The sequence below is a fragment of the Moschus berezovskii genome, chromosome 5, assembly GCF_049115385.1.
Source record: "Moschus berezovskii isolate FMDL1 chromosome 5, NW_MosBer_1.0, whole genome shotgun sequence".
NCBI classification, from domain to species: Eukaryota; Metazoa; Chordata; class Mammalia; order Artiodactyla; family Moschidae; genus Moschus; species Moschus berezovskii.
The window spans coordinates 112543328-112570625 of record NC_142464.1 but is presented as its reverse complement, the minus strand read 5'-3'; the positions used below and the strand labels follow the sequence as shown (position 1 = coordinate 112570625).

At 47.7% G+C, this 27298-nt stretch overlaps 1 protein-coding gene across 4 annotated transcripts in view; it reads right to left on the bottom strand.

Annotated features, from left to right (window-relative positions):
• JAKMIP1 (janus kinase and microtubule interacting protein 1) overlaps positions 1–27298 on the bottom strand; it is a 133111-nt gene that overhangs the window by 54509 nt on the left and 51304 nt on the right. Inside the window, exons 1-2 of one of the 4 annotated variants that reach the window (XM_088836107.1) lie at positions 5961–6049; positions 5592–5705 (exon numbers count right to left, since the gene is read on the bottom strand). The exons of the other annotated variants lie outside the window; for them this stretch is intronic. The gene's annotated coding sequence lies outside the window, so the exon portion shown is untranslated. Of the gene's footprint in view, positions 1–5591; positions 5706–5960; positions 6050–27298 lie in introns of those variants that run through there. 4 annotated transcript variants of the gene reach the window in all.

Here is a 27298-nt window from a genome sequence, read left to right as displayed (position 1 = left end):
CAGTTATAGCAAATTAATAAGGTGCTCATGCTCACTGTCCACACTCTTTTTTTATACAACATGGGTGTGAAATAGTCAGTGGAAGTTTCAAAAAATTATAAGAAGTGATAAGTAAAGTCAACCAGGTCAGGGCTGCCCTGATACGTTTTCAGGGCTCAGGTGTGAAGGGCTGGAAGGGGCACCAGAACGAGAAGCAGGGCTCAGTCACTCAGCCCAGACCTGCCACCAACCTTTGTCATTTCCTAGGACTTGCCAGCCACAAAGTGGAGCGGGCCACGCATCCAGTGTGTGGGGACTGGCATCACGGCTCCCTCCAGAGCAGACCGCCTGCAGCCAGGATTCCAGGGCCACTGCGTCCTGTCACACACCCAGGACCCCGGAGCTGGCGGGTCTCAGAAGTGATGACAGAACAGCCACCGGTCCCAGCCCCAGGCCCCAGCACTGGGCCGCCTGGCCCAGTTCTACACCCTCTGGGTGGCACTCAGCCTTCACCTTGGCCCCCTGGGCTCCTAACCCTCAAGCGTCCGGCCACCAAGTCTTGTTCTCACTGGTTCTCAGAGGTGTCCCCTCCTGCGATGACTCTGGCCAGCCCTCAGCCCTTCCTGCCTGACCATGGGTTCCCCTGTCTCCTGGCCTGCACGCGGTCCCCCTCACCCAGGGGAAGTGGGGTGACCCTCCCCTGCCACTCCCTGCTGACTACCTGCAGGGGACAGGGCCCACAGGCACAGAGGACAGCCCTCCATGCAGCCCGAGCCAGTGGGAGCCACCATGGGGCACACCTGCTGTCCCCTCCAGTCCTCAGCACACGTCTCCCCCTGCCTGGCAGAGCCACCCCCGGCCACCTCCTAATTGTCCCCAGGACTCGACCTGGGCCAGGCCTCCTCCCTCTTTGGCCCCACAGGCAATGTCGGAGTGTCCTTGCAGCCCAAACCTCATCAGGATGACTCTCAGTCACCACCCAGACTAGGAGGCCAGCAGGCTTGGGGGTCACCACAGGAGAACAGACCCATTCTACAGATGAGGAAGCTGAGGCCCAGACAGGTCAGAGTCACTGGAGTGGGGACCCAGCGGGGAGAGGAGAACTCATCACTCCTCCGACCCCACCAGGAGGTCAGCAGAGCTTGCCAGGTGCTTCAGAGGCTGTGGGGTGGGTACCACCCAGGTGGTCACCATGGGTACACTGAGGTGCCCTCAGCTTCCACAGCCCCAAGGCTGGGGGTGCCAGTGATATCATTCATCACAGCAGCTGGGCGCCCCACTCCCAGGCTGGCTGACCCTTCACCTAGGACCCCCTCTTTCCAGGGGCCACTGGAGCCAAGATTCCACCCCACCAAGACTCTCCCTACACCCAGGGCCACCCACCCCCACCGAACTGGGACTCTCGGCCCTTGTTACCAAGTGTCCCAGCTGTGAACCCTCCCACCACGGGGCCTGCATCAGGCTGACCTCCTTTGCTAGTCCAGGTTACACCTTTTGCATCCAAGGAACCTCTGAGGATCCCTCTAGTGACAGGCAGGGGTGGATTCTGTTGATGTTCTACATATATCACGCAAACACACACATACACCTCACAATGCAGACATTATACTGAAACACACACCCAACGTACAAGCCACACATTCATGTACAGAAACACACACACTGCATACACACACACACACACATACCACAATGCACACATTGTCCTGAAACACACACGCAGTGTACACACCACACACACACACCACAGAAGAGTAAGGACATACACACAAGCTAATGACTGAACGCTTGTGTGTCTCCAGTGTCCATAGGTCGAAATCCTAAGGTCTGATGTGATGGTATTAGGAAGGGGACCTTTGGGAAATAATTAGATCAGGAGAGTGGAGCCCTCATAAAGAGGATTAGCATCTTTAGGAACAAATACGGTAAACAAAGATGAGGCCAGTGGGTGGGGAAACTGGGCCTGTCATTCCTCTGTAGGAACCCCCACACATGGCCTCCCAGCTTCTCTCCAAAGTCCTTCCAGGGACAAGAAAGCCCCCATGGAGTTGTCTGCTCTGCAGGACAACCTTACTTTAGAAATCACTTAATTTTTCAAGCCACAAACACACAAACCAAAAGGGCTACCTTCTGCTGTGAGCGCCTCCAGCACCCGCAAGCCACCCCAAAAGAGCCCACTCCCCTGGCCACACAGACGGCTCTTTAGAGACTGAAGATGCCCATCACACATCCCGCATCGTCCTCTCCTCCAGGTGATGAGGCATAAGAAGAGCGAGTGCTTACTGATAGGAAAGGCGATCCTGCCAACCCGCACCCCTCATCAGGCGCCATGGTCAGCCTTTCGCAGGACAAACCCATCGAAGTCTCCCAGTGATTATGCTGCAGGTGCTATTATTACCCCATCTTGTGGATCTCTCTTGAGAGTCCCTTGGACTGCAAGGAGATCCAACCAGTCCATCCTAAAGGAAATCAGTCCTGGGTGTTCATTGGAAGGACTGATGATGTTGAAGCTGAAACTCCAATACTTTGGCCACCTGATGCGAAGAGCTGACTCATTGGAAAAGACCCTGATGCTGGGAAAGATTGAAGGCAGGAGGAGAAGGGGATGACAGAGGATGAGATGTTTGGATGGCATCACTGACACAACGGACATGAGTTTGAGTAAAGTCCGGGAGTTGGTGATGGACAGGGAGGCCTGGCATGCTGCAGTCCATGGGGTCGCAAAGAGTTGGACACGACTGAGCAACTGAATTGAATTGAACTGAACTTGTGGATGGAAAAACTGAGGCCCAAAGACAATTAAGTAAGTTGCCAGCAGTCGTCACAGTTAGAATAGAGGCAGGCAGATGTGGACGCCAATCCCAGGTCAGTCCCTCTGGTCTGCAATCCCTGACCTGAGTTTTCCTGGCCTCAGTTCCCCCATTTGTGAAGCAGAGCCATTCTTCTCACTGTTGAGAAGGTCCTAGACAGTAGGTGCTCAGTGAGTGGCATCTCTCTGTGGGGCTGGGACCAGCCAATGCCAGTTTCCTGTGGCTGTGTTTTTCCAAACGTGTGGATATAGCGCTCCGTGTCCCTGAGCTGGGCACCATGGTTGGTGGAGTGGATGGAGCTCAGAGGAATGAGTGTGGAGGAGGGGCTGAAGGGAAGCCTGGGGCCTGGAGTCTGTCCCCATGTCAGGGGACTTAGCTGGCAAATGGGCTTCTTCAAGTGGAGAGAAAAGAATGGATGTTCCCTATGGGCAAAGCCCAGCTCAGGGGGACACACAGGCCACGGGCCCCTCCTCCCACTGCTGACTTTGCTGCCCACCCTTCACGGGCAGCACCCAGACCCGTGGTGCCATCTGCCAGATTCCTTCTAGTGTTCTTGCTGTTCCCTGCACCGGCCACCTGCCGCCTGTATGTTCAGTCGCTCAGTCGCGTCTGACTCTTTGTGACCCCATGGATTGTAGCCCACCAGGCTCCTCGGTCCATGGAATTTTCCAGGCAAGAATCCTGGAGTGGGTTGTCATTTCCTTCTGTGAGGGATCTTCCCGATCCAGGGACTGAACCTGGGTCTTTTATGATCTCCTGGCATTGGCAGGCGGATTCTTTACCACTGTGCCGCCTGCAGCCTGGTGGACCTCAAAACAGCCTCTCCAGTCCCCCTACTCCAGTCACCCACCCAGGGCCACAAGAGGAAGCCTTCCGAAACAAAGTCAGCATACTTTATACCTCTTTCCAATACTTTGGCCACCTGATGCCAAAGAACTGAATCTTTGGAAAAGATCCTGATGTTGTGAAAGATTGAAGGCAGGAGGAGAAGGGAAGGACAGAGGGTGAGATGGTTGGATGGCATCACTGACTTGATAGACATGAGTTTGAGCAGGCTCTGGGAGTTGGCGATGGACAGGGAACCCTAGCATGCTGCAGTCCATGGGGTCACCCGCAAAGAATCGGACACGACTGAGCGACTGAACTGAACAAACTTTGCCCCTCTACCCCAAAAATAATCAAAACAACAACATTAATTATAACAACACCATGTCAACCTGCTGTGGCCCCACTGCCTCAGAGGAAAGTCCGCACATAGTGAAGGATGCCTTGCGAGGCTCCTGCCATTGGGTCCAATAGCCACGTCTCCTTACATGTCCTCCGTGTCTGCTTGCCCGGCTGGATTCTCAACTCCTGTGAAAACATCTTATTCACTTGACTCTCCAGCACCAAGCAACATGCCTGCCCAGAGAGGTGTTTGGTGACATCAGGACCCCTTCTGGACGTCTGCTGAACTGTGAAAGCATTACCTACATTCCTTTCACATCCTGCCCAGGTGTGGCTTCACAGCTACAAAGTTAAGGCAGGACATAACCTTCAAGGGACGCAGGATTCCTGAGACCTTGGTAAAAATAATCCCCCAACCATGAAGGCAAGCATCACTATGTAAGAACTGACTCCTGTGTGGACAGAGATGCGAGTGCCCGGGATAGTGGGTTTGGCTCACTTGCCAGCTGAATCCACAGCCCCCCTCCCATAGTCAAATATGGTTCCCAGCAAAATCACAAGCTCACAGCATCAAGGACCTTGGTCTTGCCCTTGGGTAACCATGTTGGGTGCTGAGAGTGGCTGGGCAGGTTGAACACGTCACTCCCTCATTTGCTCAGCACAAGCTCACGGCTTGCCTCCTACATTCAGGCATTGTGCTGGGCATGGGACCACGACTCTGAGTATCTGCCCTCCCCTCCCTGCCCCTGGGATGCTGACGGCCTCTCCAGCCCAAAGCTCCCTCCTCTCAGACTCCTTGACGCTTTCCACATTTCCACATGCAGAGGAGGAGACCTGTCCTTTGTACCTTAAAACGGTCGAAAGACCGTTAGAGGGAAATTTCTCCAAGCACCACCACTCTTCAATCCCTAGAAAAGTAACAGGAGGTCAGAACACCCCTTCCTTTTGATGCAGAATCACCTGCCCCTGTCACCCGTCATTGTCACCCTGGTCACAGAATCAGCATGATCACCTTAGAAGTCAGGGTCATGGGAATGGTTCAGCCTTCACAGCAAAGGACACCAACTTCGACAAGGATAGGAGGGCCTAGGAATCTTTGGACAGCCTCTGTCACCTGGTTCTAACATGTCCATCTTAATATGTCCCAAAGAAGTCAAGAGCAGCCAAGTTCAGGGAAGGGAGGCCTCCCTGAATTTGGGAGACTCTGGAACAGCAAGACTCATGCTCAGGGACCCACAGAGGGCACATCTAAACTCGTGGGTGCCACCTCCCCAAAATACCAGAGAAACTGAATAGTAAGGTAACACTGCAGTTATTTGCCCTGTCGCCACTTTGGCAAAGTCTTGCGGGAGGAAAAGGGTGGAAGGGGTCCTCCATAGGAGGAAGGAAGGGAGGAAAGATGGAAAAAAAAGTATGAGGGGGGAAGGGAAAGAAGGAAGGAAGAACACAGAAACAATGAAATCAAACTTCCAGTTTCTGGTCTGGTGTGTAAGAAACTTGGGAGTCATCACTCTCGTTCATATAATAAAAAAGCTGAACAAATGGAAAATCAGTCACTTTTCTTGTATCCATCAGAGAACTGAGATCATAGGGCAAATGGCTGTCGATAGGTAAACACAAAGAAAAACAACTTACCAAAACAGTAACCCAGGAACTGAGAACTTTGTGGGAACCAGTTCAGGTTCCTTTTCCCAAATACTTCCTGTCCAGCTTTCAACAACAATAACAACAACAAAATGACAGGGCACACTAAAAGGCAAAAAAAAAAAAAAAAAAACCAGTGTGAAAAGACAGAACGAGCATCAGAACCAGACTAATGCATGGCAGTGACGTCAGAATGGCCAGACTGCGGCTTTAAACAACTCTGATCAATATGCGAAGGGCACTAATGGAAAAAGTAGACAACACACAAGACTAGATGGCTAATGTCTGCAGAGGTGGAAATGCTAAAGAAGCACCCAAAACGCTGGAGATCAAAAACACTGTAACAGAGATGAAGAATACCTTTGATGGGCTCCTTAGGAGACAGGCCATGGCTCAGAATCAGTGAGTTTGAAGATACAGCAGTACAAACTTTCCAAACTGAATGCAAATTTTTTCAAACACTGAAATACACAGAACAGAATACCCTATAACTGTGGTATAATTGCAAAAGGTATACCATATTTATAATGCAGGAAAAGAGAAGAAGGAGCAGAAGAAATATCTGAAGCAATAATGTCTGAGAATTTCTGAAAATTACTGATTCCAATCACAAATCTGGGAAGCTCAGAGAACACCAATCAGAATAAATGACCCAAAACCTACACCTAGGTGTATCATAGTGAAGCTGTAGAAAATCAAAGATAAAGAAAAACCTTGAAAGAATCCAGAGGGAAAAGACTAACATATGCATAGCAGAGCAAGGATAAGAATTAAATAGGGTTACTTTATTATAAGGTACTTACACTACACATGAAGCAATATGGTGCCATTTGAAAGTAGACTTGGGTTAGTTACATATGGGTACTGCAAACTCAAGGGTAACCACTAAAAAATAATTTTTTTAAAGAGGTACAATTGACATACTAACAAAGGTAAAAATGGAAACATATACAATGCTCAACTGAAACCAGAGAAAGCAGAGAGGGGAAGACAAAAACAGAAACGAGCAGGGTCAAAAATAGAAAACAATAACAAATATGATAGACATTAATCCAACCATATCAATAATCGCTTCAAACATCAGTAGTCTAAGGGACATAACATACAGCAGGGTGACTATGGCTAGCATAGTTAATAATATTGTGTTGCATACTTTAAAGTTGCTAATAGAATGGATCTTAGGGTTCTCATCACAAAAACAATAATTTTTGTAAATTTGCCTGGTGACAGATGAAGACTAGATTTATTGTGGTGATCAATTTACAATATATATAAACATTGTGTCATTTGTTGCCTGCCTAAAGCTATTATGTTACATGCCAATTATACCTCAATAAAAAATAATCAATGGTCTAAGTACATCAATTAAAAGAAACTGTTAGAAGAGCTCAAAATACAAAACCCAACTATGGGCTACCTACAAGGAAACACTGACCTTGTAGAGCTTGCATGAGAAAAGCCAGTCAACTTCTATGCATCCATCGTCAACAAAAGGAAATGAAATCTCAGATTGACACCCAGTGTTAATCTCTCAATGTTGCCAGTCTCCAAGCTACAACCAAAAAGGTACAACTCACCCCTTTTGAATTAAAGAAATTTCTTTGTAATACATTCAATAAGATTAAAATCGTATCATAAAAATGATACTCAAAAAGCACATTATAAAATAACGTGACCCAAAAGAATACCAGCAATCATAATGATGGTCTAAATTAAATCACAAAGACAAAGCCCATGCCAATTAGAATCTTGAAGTTACCTATTTAGGAATCTCAGCGTGTGCTCCTGAATATTTTATGAGAAAATCTCACCCCCAGCATCTCCCACCATAAATGGGATTGTAACCCTGCTCACAATTTCTTTGTAAGGCTTCAGTTCAGTTCAGTCCCTCAGTCATGTATGACTCTTTGTGACCCCATGGACTGCAGCACACCAGGCTTCCTTGTCCATCACCAACTCCCGGAGCTTGCTAAAACTCATGTCCATTAAGTCGGTGATGCCACGCAACCATCTGTCATCTTATGTAAGGCCTAGGAGACTCATAAATACAAAGATTTTGTTTCCATATGAAAAAGCTTATTTATGTTTTGAGAGGGAGAGAGGGAGAGAGGGAGAGCAAGAGAGAGATGGGGCCAATATTACTCCCAACTCCTTAAAAAATGTATTGAAAGTCTACAAACAAATTAATCCTTGTATTTTGTAATCAGATTCCCTTTACTTTCTGAACTCTTGCTCTGTCCATGGGTCTCTTTTGCAACCATGATATAAATACTCAATATGGGTGGGGGAGGGGGTTAGCTTCATTGAGTTTCTTGCAGAGCTTAAAGCTCTGGGGCTGGAACCACATTCTCTGAGGCCCTGGCACCTCTGGAAGTGGGGTCCCTGCATGCTCAGCAAATCCCCATTCACTTCCCTCCATTTCCCAGATTCCCCCACAACATGTGAGGGTCACGTGACTGCCTGGTCAATGATGTGTGAGCAGCAATGACCTCTCTCCCTTCTGTGCGAAGGCACGTAAGAGCCCATGGGCGTCCTCTTCTCTCTCTTCCTGCTGCACAGACCTCAGAAGTCATGTGTAGAGATGGTGGCCTGACCAGACGGGGAGGGCTGGATCCCTGAATCACTGTTGGAGGAGAGCCCCAGTGGACCTGCCCCAGCGCATGGGTGACCTAGAACTGACCTTTCAGGGTTCTTTTGTTACTGCAGCATGGCCTCACAAACCTCGCTGATACTCTCCTCCTGAAATGCCCACCCCCTCCTTTCCACCTGTCCATCTTCTTCAAAATTCAGTGGGGGCATCACTTCCCCCAGGGACCTTCCGTGGACGCCACTTCCTACCCCGCCGATGGGTAGGGGGCTTCCTCTTCACACCCACAGTCCCCTGGGCTTCTCTTCCTCACAGCCCTGACCGCACTGCGTTGGCACCGTCTCCACCATCAGACTAGGCACTCTGCGGCAGCGAGACCTTGGCGTTTGCCTTGGGGCAGCTGGTGAGTGCCTGTGAAAGAGGAGATTGCACGTGCACACAGGTGACACTGCAGGGCCCTCCTTCAGGCACACCGCATATGGACCAAGGGTAGAAAGATAAATCTTATCCCCCCTCCTACCAGAACTTCAAGTCCAGCAGGGAAGGGGTGATGTGTCCATAAATGATCACAGCCCCAAACAGAAAATGATAATGAGGGATAACCCTCTGGGGAGACCCAGAGGCAAGAGACGTGGCTTCCAGCTGGGGGCTGGGTGATGGAGGCAAAGTCTTGAGCTGGCCCCGGCCAGACAGCAGGTCCTGGGCAGAGGGAGATGAAAGACGCAGGCCCATCTGTTTGGAGTCTGGGGGCTTGGGCAGGGTGGCTCAGCCTCCTCGGGAACCACTCCTCCCCATCCCCCAGCTGTGGGAGGTCACCAGAGCTGACCCACCCCACTCCAGGGATGGAGGAACTTCCCAGACACAGCCTGGCCCATCCTTAATAAAAATGCCATCATGAACAAAGCACTATGCAGAGTGAAACACTCTAGTGCCCCTAATATTCACTGCATTAAAACCCTCACAAACCCTCTGGGAAGTCATTTATGGCCCCATCTTACATGGAAGGAGAGGATCTGAGACCCATAGCCTGCCTGGATTTGAATCCAAACGTTTGACAGCCAAGTCCTTCCCCAAAGCACTGCCCAGTAGAACTGCTGGCTGCCACAAAAATGCTTGCAAATGTTTTCAAATCATCACCTAACACCCTTATAGTGACTGGTGTCTTGGGGATCAAGAAATAATGGGGGGCAGAGAATCGCATAGTGAATGGACCACTCCTTCAGCACTTATGGAAATGTTCTGGCTTCCAGCAGGTACCTGTGAATCCATAGTTAAGTCTGTTTACACCCAAATAAACAGAACGGGTGAATTTAACCCAGATGACCATTATATCTACTACTGTGGGCAAGAATCCCTTAGAAGAAATGGAGTAGCCATCATGGTCAACAAGAGTCCAAAATGCAGTACTTGGGTGCAGTCTCAAAAACAACAGAATGATCTGTTTGCTTCCAAGGAAAACAGTTCAATATCACAGTAATCCAAGTCTATACCCCAACCAGTAATGCTGAAAAAGCTGAAGTCGAACTGTTTGATGAAGACCTACAAGACCTTCTAGAACCTACAACCAAAAAAGATGTCCTCTTCACTATAGGGGTCTGGAATGCTAAAGTAGGAAGTCAAGAATTACCTGGAGTAACAGGCAAATTTGGCCTTTGAGTACAAAACAAAGCAGGTCTAAGGCTGACAGAGTTTTGCCAAGAGAATGCACTGGTCATAGCAAACATCCCCTTCCAACAACACAAGAAAAGACTCTACACATGGATATCCCCAGATGGTCAATACTGAAATGAGACTGATTATATTCTTTGCAGCCAAAGATGGAGAAGCTCTATACAGTCAGCAAAAACAAGACCAGGAGCTGACTGTGGCTCAGATCATGAACCCCTTATTGCCAAATTCAGATTTAAATTGAAGAAAGTAGGGAAAACCACTAGACCATTCAGGTATGACCTAAGTCAAATCCCTTACGATTATATGTGGAAGTGAGAAATAGATTCAAGGGATTAGATCTGATAGACAGAGTGCCCGAAGAACTGTGGACGGAGGTTCGTGACATTGTATAGAAGGCAGGGATCAAGACCATCCCCAAGAAAAAGAAATGCAGAAAGGCAAAATGATTGTCTGAGGAGGCCTTACAAGTAGCTGAGAAAAGAAGAAAAGTGAAAGGCAAAGAAAAGGAAAGATATACCCATTTGAATGCACAGTTCCCAAGAATAACAACAAAAGACAAGAAAGCATCCTCAGTGATCAATGCAAAGAAATAGAGGAAAACAATAAAACGGGAAAGACTAGAGATCGCTTCAAGAAAATTAGCGATACCAAGGGAACATTTCATGCAAAGATGAACGTGATAAAGGACAGAAACAGTAGGGACCTAACAGAAGCAGAAGATATTAAGAAGAGGTGGCTATACAAAAAAGATCTTCATGACCCAGATAACAATGATGGTGTGATGACTCATCCCGGAATGTGAAGTCAAGTGGGCCTTAGGAAGCATCACTACAAACAAAGCTAGTGGAGGTGATGGAATTCTAGTTGAGCTATTTCAAATCCTAAAAGATGATGCTGTGAAAGTGCTGCATTCAATATGCCAGCAAATCTGGAAAACTCAGCAGTGGCCACAAGACTGGAAAAGGTCAGTTTTCATTTCAATCCCAAAGAAAGGCAAAGCCAAAGAATGTTCAAACTACCACACAACTGCACTCATCTCAAACACTTGCAAAGTAATGCTCAAAATTCTCCAACCCAGACTTCAACAGCACATGAACTGTGAACTTCTAGATGTTCAAGCTGGATTTAGAAAAGGCAGAGGAACCAGAGATCAAATTGCCAACATCTGCTGGATCATCGAAAAAGCTAGAGAGTTCCAGAAAAACATCTACTTTTGCTTTATTGACTATGCCAAAGCCTTTGACTGTGTGGAACACAATTAACTGTGGAAAATTCTTCAAGAGATAGGAATACCAGACCACCTCACCTGCCTCCTGAGAAATCTGTATGCAGGTCAAGAAGTAACAGTTAGAACTGGACATGGAACAACAGACTGGTCCCAAATCGGGAAAGGAGTACATCAAGGCTGTATATTGTCACCCTACTTATTTAACTTATATGCAGAGTATATGAAATGCTGGGCTGGATGAAGCACAAGCTGGAATCAAGATTGCCGGGAGAAATATCAACAACCTCAGATACGCAGATGATACCACCCTTATGGCAGAAAGCAAAGAAGAACTTAAAAGCCTCTGATGAAAGTAAAGAGGAGAGTGGAAAAGTTGGCTTAAAGCTCAACATTCACAAAATGAATTCAGAACATTCACCAAAAGATTATGGCATCTAGTCCCATCACTTCATGGCAAATAGATGGGGAAACAATGGAAACAGGAAGAGACTTTATATTGGCAGGGGGGGCTCCAAAATCACTGCAGACGGTGACTGCAGAAGACGGAAGAAAATCTATGACAAACCTAGACAGCATATTAAAAAGCAGAGACATTACTTTACCAACAAGGGTCTGTCTAGTCAAAGCTATGGTTTTTCCAGTAGTCACGTATGGATGTGAGAGTTGGACTATAAAGAAAGCTGAGTGCTGAAGAATTGATGCTTTTGAACTGTGGTGTTGGAGAGGACTCCTGAGAGTCCCTTGGACTGCAAGGAGATCCAACCAGTCCATCCTAAAGGAAATCAGTCCTGAATATTCATTGGAAGGACTGATGCTGAAGCTGAAACTCCAATACTTTGGCCATCTGATGCAAAGAACTGACTCATTGGAAAAGACCTTGATCTTGGGAAAGATTGAAGGTGGGAGGAGAAGGGGACAACAGAGGATGAGATGGTTGGATGGCATCACCGACTCGATGGACATGAGTTTGAGTAAGCTCCGGGAGTTGGTGATGGACAGGGAAGACTGGTGTGCTGCAGTCCATGCGGTGCAAAGAGTTAGACATGACTGAGCGACTGAACTGACTGACTGACACCCAAATAACCATTAGAATATTTAAGTACTTTTGAAATATCCTATTTCAGCATCCCAGTGATAATATCTCTTCTGGGAATGAAAGAAAGAAAGAAAGTGAAGTCACTCAGCCGTGTCTGACTCTGCGACCCCATGGACTACAGTCTACCAGGCTCCTCTGCCCGTGGAATTCTCCAGGCAAGAATACCGGAGTGGGTTGCCATTTCCTTCTCCAAGAGATCTTCCCGACCCAGGAATTGAACCTGGGTCTCCCACATTGTAGGCAGACACTTTACTGTCTGAGCCACCAGGGAAGTCTCTGGGAATGAGGGAAGCACCAATTAGGGACCGAGGAGAATGTGCTAAGTGTGGGCACAGGGTCACCTCATCAAGCCTCGTGAGCCCAAGAGGGAGGCTCGTGTGGAACACTTTGTACACGAGACAGCTCAAGCCCAGAGGGTCTCAGCCTCTGCCCGTGCTCACACAGCCAGAAAGGACCCCTGCCATTGCCACTCCACCTTTTCCCCCTTTCTTGCTTGTTTTTCTTCCTTTTGATGGTGTTTAAAACTAGTTAATTCCCAAACTAAGTTAAAGAATCTAGATTTCCAAGAAATGGCCAGCCCAGGGAAAAAAACAAACAAATCAGGTCTGCTTCCCCTCCACTGTGGTCATCTGATTGGAGCCCACAGGGCAGCAGGTCCTGATCGCACCCAGAAAGTTCCTTCACCTTCCAGCCGTGCCATCAGCACCCACTGCCCTGTCCACACCCCTATTTAGAGGAACCCGACAGAGTTGCAACTGAACACAGATGGAAATGGGGGTGCCCCAGAAAGCTGAGTTAAAATGAAGGCAGAAGACAGAGCAGTGTTCAGTGACACAGTAGAAAATCCAATACATTGTTCATGCTCACTACGAATAGACCCTGCCTCACTCTACCTCACCTACACTCCACCAATACAGCATCTCTTTCTAGAACCTCAGGATGGCAGTGGAGTGGAGGGTTCCCAAGGGCTGGCTCTGGCATCAGACTGAGCGAGCTATATTCCTCATTAGCTGTGTGTCACTGAGCAGGTTACCTGCCCTCTCTGAGCTTCAGTTTCTCCACTAAGGAAAATGAGGAAAGTAATAACACCCACCTCAGGGGGCTGGGTTGTTGTGAGTACAGCATGAGCTGCATTAACTTGTTAATTAAGTCACAATTTAATTTTTTATTGTGATTAATATTAATGAGTATAAATAGTTAATAAGTATTACATGTTCATTGTGGAAAATGTGAAGAAGACAAAGATAAAATTAAAAATCACTTATTTCCCCACCCCTCTGGGAACAGTGGGGACAATTAATTATTAACTATTAACCATTTCATCAGTTACTATTAATAATTAATACTCTGACACTCACCCACACATACACACACTGCAGATACACACACATACACACACACGCTACAGTAGAGGCCAGCCCCACTCACCTCTGGACTCCTCTGAAACCTGGGTACCTTTCTCCCTCCCCAACTTTAACATGAGTTTAAGGGTGTCACAGGGACTTCAACATTTCATTGTTAATTCCACTCTAAGTACAAAACCATTTGAAAACCACAAAATCAGAACATTTCATGATACTGAGAAATGTTCTTGATGTATGTTAAACTCCTCACCCTCCTGTAAAAATCTGGATGTTGAAGTCTTAACCCCCCAGCATCTCAGAATGTGACCTTATTGGGAAAAAAAAGTCTTTAACAAAGTAATCATGTTAAAGTGATGTCATCAGGGTGGGCCCTAATCCAGTATGACTGTTGCCATGTAGAAAGGCGACATTTGGAAAGACAGGCACGCAGGAAGGACACCGTGTGAAGATAAAGGCAGAGATCGGGGGGATGGAGCTATAAGCCTAGGAACACCAAGAAGGGCCAGCAAAGCCCCAGGAGCTGGGGAGAGGCCTGGAACAGATCCTTGCTCACAGCCTCAGAGGGAGCAGACTCCAGCCTCCAGACCCGGGAGACAGTAAGCTTGTGTCATCTCAGCTGCCTAGCGTGTGGGTCCTTCAGCCAGCAGGAAAGTAATGCAGACTATTTACTAAGTAATGGTATCTGCATATAAACTACAGTCCCAGTGTTTAAAGGAACCACGTTGTACACACAGGGAAAAAGGCTGGCGGGAGTAGGATAAAGGTGAACAATGGTTCTTCAGCTGGACTTTGAGGTTGTCCCCTGCTGTTCCTCTCCTTTCTTTGTGGGGTAGGGGCTTGTTGAGAGACAGACAGCCTTCCACACACACCTCCCCCCACGGAGTGGACGGCTCAGCTGTGGGGGTGCAGCACCCACCCTGCCCCCTGAAAGACTGTACCAAGGGGCATCGCTGGAGCGTGTACCAAGGGCCTGCTGCATCAGCACGGGGCCTGACAGACATCAAGTCTCCCCGGGTCAATTTAAGGTTATTCCATGGGTACAGATTGGCCTTTCTCAGACTCCACTCCTGGGTCAGAGACAAGTCCTCCTGCTGCGGTAAGAGAACGGACTTGACAGTCACTTTGCGGGGAAATCAGTGACTTTTAATCTCTTTGTCCGTCTCCTCCAAATTTTTCACATGAACATGCAATGCTTGTATATAAAAAGGGGATTAAAAAATATGTATACCTATGGCTGATTCATGTTGAGGTCTGACAGAAAACAACAAAATTCTATAAAGCAGTTATCCTTCAATAAAACAACAAATTCTTTAAAAGAAAAAAAAAAAAAAAAGCTCAGACGTGGACTTCCCTGGTAATCCAGGGGCTGGAAATCTGCCTACCAATGTAGGGGACATGGGTTCGACCCCTGGTCTGGTAAGATCCCACCTGCGGCAGGGGAATTAAGCCTCTGTGCCACAACTACTGAAGCCCTTGCGCCTAGAGCCCCGGCTCTGCAATGAGAAGCCTGTGCACTTCTACTAGAGAGTAGCCCCCCACTCACCACAACTGGAGAAAGCCCACATACAGCAATGAAGACCCAGTGCAGCCACAAATAAAATTAAGTAGTAAGCTTAAAAGGAGTTGGCAATGACCAGCCATACCTCTTCCCCTTTTAAAAAAAACAAGTGCTCAGACAACTTGATAGAATAGCATTTCTCAGATCTGATGAAAGGTATCCTTTGGGCACTGAGAAAGACATAATTAAATAAGAACTGCAATCAAGATAATTAATGTCAACTGAAAACACTTTAGGCGGGGCACCAGTGAGAAGCACTTCAGTGCCTGTGCTATAGCAGACACTCCAAAACAGTGTCCATCTTCTCCACCCTTCACAGAATCAGAAACTGAGGGTTTGAGAGGGTGAAGCACTTTCCCAAGAGCCCAGAGCTGAGCCATGATGAAGCCGGAGGTGTGGAACCGTAATTCCAGCACAGCGTGTGCATGGAGCCTGGCACTCACAGCGAGATGAACATTCCTGAATGGAGGGTGCCTCCCCACCTCAAAAGGTTGATGCTGAACCACGAAAGACGCTGGGATTCTTGGCCTCCAGAGGCGAAGAATTCAATCCAGGGCCAGAGACGAGGCTTGACTGCACAGAGCTTTTGTGTAATAAAGTTTTATTACAGTATGAAAGAGAGAAAGCTTCTGACATAGACATCAGAAAGGGCCAGGAAGAGTGCCCCGCCTGCCTCGCTAGTGTTAGCAAGGGAGTTATATACTTTTTAATTAGTTATTCAGTTCAGTCGCTCAGTCATGTCCGACTCTTTGCGACCCCATGAATCATAGCACGCCAGGCCTCCCTGTCCATCACCAACTCCCGGAGTTCACTCAAACTCATGTCCACAGAGTCGGTGATGCCATCCAGCCATCTCATTCTCTGTCGTCCCCTTCTCCTCCCGCCCCCAATCCCTCCCAGCATCAGAGTCTTTTCCAGTGAGTCAACTCGTCGCATGAGGTGGCCAAAGTACTGCAGTTTCAGCTTTAGCATCAGTCCTTCCAATGAACACCCAGGATTGATCTCCTCTAGAATGGACTGGTTGGATCTCCTTGAAGTATTACAATGAATCAAAAGAATGTCTGGAGGTTGTAAAGATCTTACTAGACCCACTCCCATAATTTACATTTTAAGATAACAGGATTAGCCAGAAGGTTTTCAGGAAGGAGAAACTGTCTTCAAGCAGGATACACTGTTGTTATATAATCCTTCGGCTACTCAGTCCTGTCCGACTCTGTGCGACCCCATAGATGGCAGCCCACCAGGCTCCCCTGTCCCTGGGATTCTCCAGGCAAGAACACTGGAGTGGATTGCCATTTCCTTCTCCAGTGCATGAAAATGAAAAGTGAAAGTGAAGTCGCTCAGTCATGTCCGACTCTTTGCGACCCCACGGACCGTAGCCTACCAGGCCCCTCCTTCCATGGGATTCTCCAGGCAAGAATACTGTAGTGGGGTGCCATTGCCTTCTCCGATATAGTACAGAGTTTAAACTGAGTTGTTTGTTGTGTAATCACCAGTTCCGGGCTTAAAGATAAAAACAGTTTTATGTGACTGAGACCAAGGAATGTAGAGGAAAAAGAAAAGTTTTTCCTTTCCTCCTCCTCGAGAACCGCAGACCCCTTTCTCCCTGGGGACACCTGGACTTCTTATCAACCTGCATAGAAATCAACCCTCTCAGCCTCAGTCTCAACCATCCTAATCACACCACACGGAATGAGAAATGGCTCCCAGGTCAAACGTGGTATATACTCTAAATCCTTTCCAACAGCACACAGAACAAATACTGGTCGTGTTCCTCATGACCCTTCCACAAGGTCAGTGCCTGGCCTGCAAGTCCCCTGTCCTGTCCCGCTTTTCACGAGTCTCCTTCCTCTTAACTTGCTGGGAGCTATTTGTGCACCGAATGGAAAGTTTTCCGGGACATGGATGCTGAGGACTGCTATTGACCATCATGGCTCTAGGTGACCTTGGCAACCACTGAGAGGCCTGCCTGATGGGGAAACCGCTCCAGGCTCTGAGAGGGAACACCCAGCCCTCGAGGCATCTAGAGTAGTTTAGGCTTTGAAACAGTGCTGGTCAGCTTTTCCCTTCACTTTAAAAGTCCGTCTACTCCACTTAAAAAAGCATGCCCAGGTGGTGCAGTGGTAAAGAATTCACCTGCTAATGCAGGAGACACAGGAGACATGGGTTTGATCCCTGGGCCGGGAAGAGTCCCTAGAGGAGGAAAGGGCAACCCACTCCAGTATTCTTGCCTTGAAAATCCCCTGGACAGAGGAGCCTGGAGGGCTATGGTCCACGGGGTCATAAAGAGTCAGACACGACTGTGACTGAGCATACTACTCCACTTAAGGCACGTGGGAAAACACAGAGAAAGAAGCAAGGGAACCTCTCCTTATCCCCAAACCCACCCTGAGCACTGGCAGCATTTTGATTTCTTCCTCCCAGTCTGCCTTGCTTTTCTAGATGTAGAGTTGACTGTTTACTTATTTTTCAAACTTGTGTCCACTGATCCTTTTCTATCTTGTCTTCACCACTTCACATCATAAAATAAGCATTTGTGTGAGACTCTGAAGAGTGGCAGCACCATAGAGTGTATCCATTCTGATTTTTGGACACCGAGTTATTGCTGATGCTTCTTTGTTGAGAGGAGCTGCCCTGAACCTCCCTTTGCAGGCACTTTGTGAATATTTAGAATTATTCCCATCCCAGGAGTGGGTTCTGTGGCCAAACTTTGCTAACTTTCCAGGGGGCTTGAACCCATTTAGATATGCACAAGCAACGTTAGCCAGCCCAACATGGGAGTCCTATGTTTTCATAATGGTTCACTTTAATCGCTCAGTTGTGTCTGACTCTTTGCAACACCATGGACTGCAGCGCACCAGCCTTCCCTATCTATCACCAACTCCCAGAGCTTGCTCAAATTCATGTCCATTGAATAGGTGATACCATTCAACCATCTCATCCTCTGTCGTCCCCTTCTCCTCCTGCTTTCAATCATTCCCAGAATCAGGGTCTTTTCCAAGGAGTCAGTTCTTCGCATCATGTGGCCAAAGTATCGGAGTTTCAGCTTCAGCATCAGTCCTTCCAGTGAATATTCAGGACTTATTTCCTTTAGGATGGACTGGTTGGATCTCCTTGCAGTCCAAGGGACTCTCAAGAGTCTTCTTCAACACCACAGTTCAAAAGCATCAATTCTTCAGCGCTCAGCTTTCTTTACAGTCCAACTCTCACATCCATATATGACTACTGGAAAAATCATTGCTTTGATTAGATAGACCTTTGTTGGCAAAGTAAAGTCTCTACTTTTTCATATGCTTTCTAGGTTGGTAATAGCTTTTCTTCCAAGAAGCAAGTGTCTTTTAATTTCCTGGCTGCAGTCACCATTTGCAGTGATTTTGGAGCCCCCCAAAATAAAGGTTCTCACTGTTTCCATTGTTTCCCTGTCTATTTGCCAATGAAGTGATGGGACTGGATGCCATGATCTTACTTTTCTGAATACTGAGTTTTAAGCCAACGTTTTCACTATCCTCTCTCACTTTCATCAAGAGGCTCTTTAGATCTTCTTCCCTTTCTGCCATAAGGGTGGTGTCATTTGCTTATCTGAGGTTATTGATATTTCTCCTGGCAATCTTGATTAAAGCTTGTGCTTCACCCAGCCCGGCATTTCATATGATATACTCTGCATATAAGCTAAATAAGCAGGGTGACAATATACAGCCTTGATGTACTCCCTTCTCGATTTGGAACCAGTATGTTGTTCCATGTTCAGTTCTAACTGTTGCTTTTTGAACTGCATACAGATTTCTCAGGAAGTTTCTCAGATTCTGCTTTTTCTGAGTCTAGAGCTTTCGGCGTGACTTTTTTTTGCAACTTCAGCCAGAGCATTGCACTGATAAAAGTTCCAGGTAGACTTGGTGATACTAAAAAGTTGTATACTTTGATTTTATTTCCTATTATTGGTATTTCTTAAACTAACATAGCAAAATATTGCTATCCGCATTCCAATCTCAAATTCTTAAAATATATCCAGAGTCATTGCCCTCAGACTTAGAAGGCAGCTGGCGTAGGGGTCAAGTTCACAGCTTCTGGACTCTGACACGAGGGTTTCAGGAGATGACGATGGAAAGCTCCTAACACAGGGCATGGACCACAATCAGCATTCAATCTACAGGGGCTGAGATTAACCTACGACTAAACCACCAAGAGACACATTTTTCTAAATACTCCCAGGGCAAAGTTTCTATGAAGTGACAAGTGATACTGTGGAAGGTACAGTGACCACTCAGGACACTGAGGATGGAGAAGTTAAACGACACAGTGGGAAGTGACAGAGGTTAACCTGGGATCCTGGTTCCCTCAGTCCAGCACTGTGTGTGTGTCTGTGTGTGTGTGTGTGTGTGTGCGCGCGCGCGTACATACACATGTGCACATGTGGCCTCCTGTCTGAGTCCACACTAGCAACATAAAGAGAAAAACTACCCTGATGACATCTAGGGGCTCTGGGAGACTCAGGTCCAGCACACATTCTGGCCATGTCTGGCTGGGTGCCTGTGGGCAAGTTATTTAACCTCTCTGAGCCTTAGTGGCCCATTTGTACAGACAGTGACAGCTCTCACCTGAAAGGATTAGATGAATTAACACATGTAAGGCACTTTGTACAGCACCCTGACACCTGGTGGAGTTTGCAGAAAATGTTAAGTCTTTATTATTCTGTTTCTATTTGCCTTTGGATATGTTCTGAAAGCTTTCTGAACAGACTTAGGGTTTTTGTGGCCTCCCATCTGAATTTGGATCTGGAAGTGGGAAACCTCCTTTTGCCAGCACCAAGGCTCGAGGTTCAGCTGCCACAGACTCCTTCTGGGGCCCTCTCTGAACTCAGGCTGATCAGAGTGACCAGAGACCCTCAGGGGTCAGCCCCCTCATACTCCAAAACAAAGACAAGAGGCAGGCTTGCTGTATCCACCCCAGGTCCCACTTAGCCTCTTGCAGTTTCACCTATGGCTAAAGGATAATTTATTTTTTAATATTAACTTAGGATGCCTCCCCTAGAAAAGTAGTTCTCAAAGCGTGGTCCTTGGAAGGAAGCTTGGAAGGAATAAAAAGCCTTCGACCCCAGCTCAGACCTACCGAATCAGAAACTGGGGGTGGACCCAGCAATGTGAGTTTTAACACGCCCTCCAGAAGATTCTAACGCTTGCTGCTCTGGAACAGCAAGCATTATTTATTATTTTTTATTAAAATGGAGAAGAAAAAGAATACTCTCACAGTGACTCTTTCCAGGCATAAGAGGACAACAGAAAGCCTGCAGATGTGGGGCCAGGCTAGCCTGTTCCCTGGCTATTTACTGACTCATGGATCTGGGCCAGTACCTTCCCTTCCACGCAGTCTTCTCATCTGGAACACGGGACCACAGCATCACTTCACACACCCATTAGATTACAGGGGAGATGCTGACCCAGGCTCAGACAGAGGTTGGTGTGGGTAGACAGGCTCGAGAGGAAGGAACTTTATCATGATGCCAGCAAAGGTCTGACTAGGGCAAAAAATCCACTATTTCTGCCGATGCATTTTTATAAAGCATGCGTGCATGCTCAGTCACTCAGCTGTGTCCAACTCTTTGTGACCCCATGGACTGTAGTCTGCCATGAGATTCTCCAGGCAAGAATACTGCAGTGGGTAGCCATTCCCTTCTCCAGGGGATCTTTCCAACCCAGAAATCAAACACAGGTCTCTTCCATTACAGGCAGATTCTTTATATTCTGAGCTATCAGGGAAGTGCTAAAAGGTGAAAATCTGATGTAAATTTATCCTTTAAAGCTCTGGACAGAGAAGTCTGGCAGGCTACAGTCCACAGGGTCACAAAGAGTCGGACATGACTGAGCAACTAAACAACAACAATAAAAAAGCCCTAGCCATGTTAGCCATTCCTTTCCAAATCAGGGAAAACTGTAATGCCATGATAAAGAAGAAAACTATTATATATTAAACATACTTTATACCTAGATACAAAGCAAGTCCAGGCCTAGATGGCTTCATGGGTGAATTCTACCCAACACTAAAGAAGAATCAATACTTTGCGAGCATGCTCAGTCATGCACTGGACTGTAGCCCGCCAAGCTCCTCTGTCCATGGGATTTTTCAGGCAAGAACAGTGGAGTAGGTTGCCATTTCCGACTTCAATACTAAACTCTTCCAAAAAGTAGAAGAGGAATGAACAGTTCCCAATTCATTATATGAGGACAGCATTACCCTGATACCAAAACCAGGCAAAAACATTACAAGAAAACAGGCCATTCCCTTCTCCAGGGGATCTTCCTGACCCAGGGATCAAATGTGGGTCTCCCATATTGTAAGCAAATTACTGTCTGAGCCACCAGGGAAGCTCCACAAGAAAACATTACAACAAATTAATATCCCTCATAAATATAGATGCAAAATTTTTCAAGAAAATATTAGAAAAATAAGCCCAGCAACATATAAGAACTATATACCATGACTAAGTGAGATTAATCCCAAGAAAGCAAAGTTGGTGTAACATCCAAATGAATCCATTTAATAGCTCTATTAATAGAATAAAGGACAAAACCCTCATGACCATCTCAATGCATAAAAGGCATGTGGCACAATCACCCTGTCATGATTAAAACACTCAACAAGCTGAGAACAGAAGGGAACTTCCTCAACCAAATAAAGAGCATCCACCATACCCAAAACCCACAGGCTAAATTACACTCAATGGTGAAAGACTAAAAGCTTTGCCTCTAAGTTCAAGGACAAGTCAAGGATGTCTATTCTCATCACTTCTATTTAACACTGTACTAGAGATTTATCCAGGGCAATAAGGCCAGAAGAAAGAAATAAAAGGCATCCATATTGGAAAAGAAAAATTAAAACCACCCCTACTTGCAAATGACATGAAATTCTGTATAGAAAATCCTAAGGAATCTACAAAAATCTCCCCACAAAACTCTCAGAACTAACACACACGTTCAGCAAGGTGGCAGGATCCAGGATTAGTATACAACAATTAATTGCATTTCTACATATTAGCCATGAACCATAAGAAAACACAATTAAGAAAACGGTTACTGTCCAGAAGACACAAGTGTATCTGTGCATCCCACTGGACTGGCAGGATTGCTAACAATTAATTGTAAAAGTAGCCACGACAGCACGAATGCCTGCTCCATCCCAGGCACTAAGCCAGGCTCTTCCCATGCAGAATCTCCTTCCACTCTCACACCTCTGCAAATGGTGTTTTCCTCATCTGACTGATAAGGAACTTGAGGGTCAGAGAGGTGGAGGGACCCGCCCAGTCACATGGCTGGAGGGAGGAGGCACCAGGCAGCTTGACTCTGAAGCTCATGTCTTGTCCCTGTACTGGACCCCCATAGCCCTCATGCCCCAGTGGGTCCCACTCAGAGTCCCTGGCACATCAGAATCTCCCAGGACTCAAAAATACCCATCCCTGGGCCCCACTGGAAAGAATCTGATTGAACTGATCTTGGAAAAGACCCCGAAGCTGGGAAAGATTGAAGGCAGGAGAAGAAGGGGACATCAGAAGTTGAGATGGTTGGATGTCATCACTGGCACAATGGATATGAGTTTGAACAAGCTCTGGGAGTTGGTGATGGACAGGGAACCCTGGAGTGTTGCAGTCCATGGGGTCACAAAGAGTCAGACACAACTGAGGACTGACTGACTGACTGACTGACTGGGTAGGGCACAGACATGGGCATTATTCTAAGCTTTCAAGGAGATTCCAACGTGCAGCTTGGGTGCCAGGGTTGAGGCTCTGCTCTGGACATCCACAGAAGTGGAGGCTTCTCCAGGGTCTTCTCACACTTGAAAGTGAAAAAGGGAAAGTGAAAGTCAGTCAGTCGTGTCCGACTCTTTGCGACCCCATGGACTATACAGTCCACGGAATTCTCCAGTCCAGGATACTGGAGTGGGTAGCTTTTCCCTTCTCCAGGGGATCTTCCCAACCCAGGGATCGAACCCAGGTCTCCTGCATTGCAGGTGGATTCTTTACCAGCTGAGCCACAAGGGAATCCCCACTTGACCCCATCTGAAAGACACAGGCTGCCCCGGGAGCGGCAAGCATGCTTCCTCCCAGATGTAACACCTAGAATTCATGTAGGGAGGGAGGTTGGACAAGCTCAACTTAGGCGCCCTGTAACTTGTAAAAACTGAACTAACAAATCTGTGCGCTGACTGTTACAAGCAGTCATTCTTGGCTTTTAAGCATTAGCGTAAATGGAACATCTAAAAGACACACAACTGTAATCTCAAAAACCCAGTCCAGGTAAATAAGGTGGAGGTTGCAAGACCTGGAATCAGAAGACTCCCATCCAGTTCTCAGCTTTGGACTTCTCATCTCTGCCCCAACACTCACGTGATGGAAATTATCACTGTGCCCGGTTCCTAGGCTAAGAAACTAGAAACTCAGGCCCAGAGACATCACATGGCTCATACGTGGCAGCACAGGGATTCAAACACGGGACTGATTCATGCCAAAGCCTGGCCCTGCCCACTAGACCCAGCTGCCCTCTGTGCACATGGCAGTCCAGTACATGGGAAGGAAATGACCTTCAGTTAGTGGGTAACCTCTCCCCTGAAGCCAACTTTAATTAGAAAAGTCTGATCAATACAGGCCACACTGACTCCATCGGATCAGATGCATCAGCTATGGGCGGGGCTCACGGTGGACGCGCTCCACGCATTATCCCTTATAACTATCACCTCACCTCCCGTTATCTCCCAGCTCAGGACACCGAACCGCAGAAAGGTCAGCAATGCCCCCCACGCCCCACCCCAGGTCACACAGCCAGCACATCACAGGGAGCAGGATTTGAACCCTGGTCTGAGCTCTTCCCAACATGAGCTAGAAGTGATGTGAGAAAATGACACTTTACTTAAATAATGGTGTAGGGATTCTGTAAGGATCAACTCGTAAAACTCATTCACTGAAGGGGCCTAATTTAGAGTTTGTTTTTTCTTAAAGTACACATCAGTAAGTCACAAAGAAACACGGACTGGCTGTCCACAGAGAATATATTTGAGCCAGTCACAGAAACGTGAAAGAACATTTGGGCAACGCCATGGTGAACCGACAGCTGAGGACGGCTGGTCTCTGAATGAGGGTCTAGTCTGCTCCCCAGGCTCTGGGGGCCCCAACTGTCCTCCAGGTTCCCATCACGTCACCCCTCTGCCTAGATGGCTTCACAGGGTCCTCCAGGTCTGGGGTTCAGCCTAACCCCAACGGTCAAGACCCACCTGCCTCCACTTCCTCTGATGCCACGTGGTTAGCTCTTCATATGCCCACCTTTCCACGCAGTTCACCCCAAAGCTCCTAGGTCCCACCGGGTGTGGCTTCTGCCTCCGTGCCTACCTCTGACCAGGGGTCCTGTTCTCAGTCTGGACACTATCTTCTCCTGAGCTCACAAGTCTCCTCCCCTAGAAGCTTCCATAATCTGCTTCAGGGCACCCACACCTCCTGTGCTTCCTTCTGACAGGGCTGCTCTGGCCATGCCGGGCTGGTATCAGCTACCACTTGTTCCCACGTAATTATTCGTCTGGTCGACAAAGGATTATTGAGTCTCTACTGAGAAGGACGAGGTTCTCAGCACTGAGACCATGAAACAGACAGAAATCCCTGCCCTCGCAGAGCTGACCTCCTCTGAACATCCACTCCTTAGGTGCTACGACCTGGTCAGGTCAACTATGTGCTCCAGATCGACCACAGTGTGTGTAGGCAGAGGAGGAGCTCAGAGAATAGTGAGTGACAGCAAGACAGGTCAGGCAGGATTTCCATCGCAGAACAGCTTTCTGGAACTGCTGTGGGTTGGGTAACACGTCCATGCTACCTGAACTCTATGGCATATTCCAAGTTGAATGCAGGCTGGAGTGGAGTGCGATGACGTGATGGCCACGGTGTGTCAGGGCCGGTGTGTTTCCTGACGAGATACTCCATGCAGCCGACTGACTTACTGTCCCCAGCACTGGCTCACGCCAGCAGATGTTTCTGGAGCAGAAGACTGGTGCCACTTTGCATTTGTTTCTTCGTAAGCAAATGAGGGCTTTCAAGCTTCTGCTCCTGGACTGCAGTCAAGGCATGTGAACACACGGTTTTGCAAAGATGCGTGCATGATCATTCATTCAGTCGTGCCCAACTGTTTGCAGCCCCACGGACTGCAGCCCCCCAAGCTCCTCCATCCATGGGATTTTCCAGGCAAGAATACTGGAATGCATTGCCGTTTCCTCCTCCAGGGGATCTTCCTGACCCAGGGTTTGAACCCTGGTCTCCTGCACGGCAGGCAAATTCTTTACCACTGAACCACTAGGGAAGGTTTGCAAAGGTACCAGGGTCCAGCCAAGTGTCTTCCTTTCTCTGGCTGCCCGGGAAGTTTCAAAGCTTTGGAGCGGCACCATGGGCATGGGGCCTCCTGAGTCCCACACCTGCCACCACTGGGCACAGGGCCAGTCTGCACAGGCAAAGACCCAACTGAGCAGACTGCTTGTTGGGGCTTTTCTTTGTAAGTCATATTCTTAATTACAAAAGCAAAATCATGCTAATCAAAGAAAAAAAAGTGAAGGGTTCAGAAAAGAAAACAAAATTAATTTACAATCCCATCCTCTCCCCAACACATGGTGTCTTTGCAGCTTTTCTTCCCAGAAGAGAAAGGACCAGCAGTGAACGGGCACTTGGTCCAGGTCCGGCTCTGTGGGGCCATCCCACTTGACCCTCAAGTCTTCTGTTTCACTTTACAGATGGGAGAAGAGCGTTTCCATGAAATTGTGACACGGCCCAAGGCCACCCAGGTAAGAAACGCTGAGTCCAGGATCTGAAACCAGAACTGACTGCAAAGCCCTGTTTGTATCCTACCTGCTCAGGATGGAAGGAAAGTTCATTTCATCTCTCCTCCAAATGAAAACAATATGGCAAAAAAAAAAAAAAAACACCTAACTTAAAATTCAATATTTATATATCTGCTCACAAAGTCCAAGTGATATCAAGTTCTTTTTCTCCTGACCAGGCTGTAAGCTCAGGGGACGGGGCGAGGCTGTGCCTCTCAGCTCCCAACCAGCACGGAGCAGGCCTCCATTTGCCACCAGGCCTGGCAAAGATGAGGATACACACCTCTTGTTGCTGTCAGTCACTAAATCATGTCTGACCCCATGGACTGTTGCCCGTCAGGCTCCTCTATCCATGGGATTTCCTAGGCAAGAATACTGGAGTGGGTTTCCATTTGCTCCTCCAGGGGTCTTTCCAACCTAGGGATCGAACCCACATCTCTCACTCTGACAGGTGGATTCTTTACACTGAGCCACCTGGGGAGTCCAAACATCTCTTGTCTGTGTGTGTGTGCTACTCGCTCAGTCATGTTCGACTCTTTGTGACCCCATGAGCTGTAACCTGCCAGGCTCCTCTGTCCATGGAATTCTCTAGGCAAGAATACTGGAGTGGGAAGCCTGTCTCTTCCCCAGGAGATCTTCTGACCCTGAGACTCTGACCTGCGTCTCCTACATTGACAGGTGGATTCTTTACCACTGAGTCGCCTGGGAAGCCCAAACATCTCTTCCTCAGGCTCAAAAGACCGACTCAGAACCTCAGAGAGTATCCAGCTGGTGGTCAAGAGCTGCAGTGCAACCCAGTTGATCTATCCCACTCCACTCTGAACTCTCCCTACAGAAACCTGTTCTCCAGTCAGGCTGCTCTCCTCACCCCCCACCCAGGCCTCGGGTCTCCCAACTCCTGCAACTCTGCCCCCTCCATTCAGAATCCTGTTTGTCTCGAATACACCCCGTCTTCCCAGGTCTCCACTTGCCTAAATGCCAAACACTCCAAGGCCATAATCACATTCATTCTTTCAATAAACACACCACAAAGTTTTCTGTATGCCAAGCTCTGGAGGTAAAAAAGTGACTGAGATGGCGAGGGTCCCCCACCCTGCTTCTACAGCACCGAACATTCTAGAGAGAGAGAGAGGAGCAGCTCCCAAGCAGTGATCACCATAATTCTTTGAAAGAGATGCTCTCATTCTCCCCACCCCACCCCCCATTTCAGAGAAGGGGAAACTGACTCAGAGAAGTGAAGTAGCCCGCCCAAGATCACGGGCTGGGAAGCCGCATCCATCCATCAGGGTTTGGTCCACCTAAACCTTGACTGTCGTGCCCTGAACTTCAAGGGCAGCATGTGCGCTCATCCACCTCTG